This window comes from Seriola lalandi, unplaced genomic scaffold (genome assembly GCF_002814215.2).
Source record: "Seriola lalandi dorsalis isolate HSWRI2012SDOR001 ecotype SW California unplaced genomic scaffold, Sedor1 jcf7180002052659, whole genome shotgun sequence".
NCBI classification, from domain to species: Eukaryota; Metazoa; Chordata; class Actinopteri; order Carangiformes; family Carangidae; genus Seriola; species Seriola lalandi.
Window position 1 is genome coordinate 6,306 of NW_019523212.1, and position 490 is coordinate 6,795.

General features: G+C 37.1%; 1 non-coding gene across 1 annotated transcript; it reads right to left on the bottom strand.

Annotated features, from left to right (window-relative positions):
• Positions 1 to 139: 139 nt before the first annotated feature.
• trnav-cac (transfer RNA valine (anticodon CAC)) lies at positions 140 to 212 on the bottom strand. Its single transcript has one exon. It is a non-coding gene; the product is annotated as a tRNA-Val (tRNA).
• Between the last annotated feature and the right edge of the window lie 278 nt (positions 213 to 490).

Sequence of the window (490 nt, forward strand, 5' to 3'; positions counted from 1 at the left end):
TTTCGCGTGTGAGGCGAACGTGATAACCACTACACTACGGAAACTACACATTTCAGGCGGTCGGGGAAATAGGCGAAACCCTGTTGAGCGATATTAGTAATTAATAAAGAATTGAATTAGCACGATCAACAAAACCTATTGTTTCCGCCCGGTTTCGAACCGGGGACCTTTCGCGTGTGAGGCGAACGTGATAACCACTACACTACGGAAACTGTGCTTATCTAAATGATGACGTAATTTTTTTTTACAAATTCAATGAAAATGAGTTTTTGTGAATGAATGTTTTCATGTTCATTTCTTGGTACAAATTGGTCGAGTTGCACAGGAATCCACTGAGGATATTTTGATTTATTTGTTCCAAATGTTATTCCTAATTAATATTCCCTGATGATGATGGAAATGCACTTTATTATTTCTAAGACTAAGTCTGATGGTCATATGTGGGATATGTTCAAGAAGAGAAAAAGGGACTTAACTTCAAAACAAAAAA